This window comes from Monopterus albus, unplaced genomic scaffold (assembly GCF_001952655.1).
Source record: "Monopterus albus unplaced genomic scaffold, M_albus_1.0 scaffold377.1, whole genome shotgun sequence".
NCBI lineage: Eukaryota > Metazoa > Chordata > Actinopteri > Synbranchiformes > Synbranchidae > Monopterus > Monopterus albus.
The window spans coordinates 294,046-295,422 of NW_018128257.1; the positions used below are offsets into that span (position 1 = coordinate 294,046).

General features: G+C 40.6%; 1 protein-coding gene across 1 annotated transcript in view; it reads left to right on the forward strand.

Moving 5' to 3' along the window:
• LOC109951336 (AP-2 complex subunit alpha-2-like) overlaps window positions 1–1,377 on the forward strand; it is a 29,513-nt gene that overhangs the window by 26,112 nt on the left and 2,024 nt on the right. The window lies entirely within an intron of this gene.

Here is a 1,377-nt window from a genome sequence, read left to right on the forward strand (position 1 = left end):
CCTGCCTTCGCCTGATTGCCGGCCGGGATTGGCTCCGGCCCCCCCCGTGACCCCATTCAGGGATTAAGTGGTAGAAGATGAATGAATGAATGAAATCAGACATAACAACTTTTCCAGCCTCAAACCTGTGTCTTCCCCCACACAACCACATACAGTCCCACAGTAGTGAAATTAATTCCAACAGGTAGCGTAGCACCAACAATAACATAATGGATCGTTAGAACCCTCTCGCCAACACACAACACATCACATACTGCAGACACACTGGCTTCACACAGTCAAAACAAGCAGGTACTGTGCTTCAGGGGAATCCAGCATTGATGGGCTGATCGTTCACCGCCCCGGGGTGCATCATGGCCGGCTGCCTGTAAGTTAGACCTGTAGGAACATCCCCAGACAAGCAGTAACCTCAGTCCTTGTATTTTTCTCCACATCCTCTTGTCACAGTGCAACAGCAGGAGGTAAAATATATCCATCAAACCGCAAGCAGTCAAAAAATAACATTTTTAAAATGGCACCGGTGGGTGTCAGGCAAGCTCACATGAATGCACAACTGCCTGGATAATACTTTATTTTGTGACACAAATAGTTTCATGAGCGAGAGTTTGCAAGATGTGTATAAACTGGTTGCTTCTGCATGGAGGTACTAGAACATACGTACATCTTATTTTTTGAGTTTTAGATCACATCTAAGATGATAATTCACCGTTGTAACAACATTGTAGATAAGTCAGAAAACAAATAAAAACATGCCATGGGCTCTTTAATGAATGATTTGATGGTGTGTAGTACTGGCTTTGGCTGTTACTGCTCTCCTTTTGCATTTTTTTTGAACTTGTATTACTGATTTAGGATATTGGATATTTCAGTTCAATTCAGAGGTCTTTATTGGCATGAGAATTTCAATGCATCAAAAACACAATAACTGAACATATTCTTGTTAAAATAATTGGACAATTCAAATAAAGAGAGAGAGAAAAATGTAGATTTAAATTTTGGGTACGTTGTTTATTAATGTTTCATTCAGAATCCATAGATGGTCCTTCAAACACTCCCTGCATGATCTTCCAGAATGCTGTGGTCCATAATTACTGCATTTATAGTAGCTTTTCTGAAAAATGGAGCTGCCCTTTCCTTTTCTCTTCTTTTGCTCTAAACTGCAATTTAAACTCAGTGGTAAAAAGGGGGAGACTCCTGTATCTAATTGGTTCCTGTTATAGAAAAAGTCTGTTCAGAACGAGTTCAGATACTAGTAGTTACCTGTTGAATTAATGTGAGTGGTCTGTTACCCTCCTTTTAATAGATGATAAGGGATGGTGTTCCAGTATTGTCAGCCAGAACACTGACCAATCACATTCATGCAAGCACACATTCCTG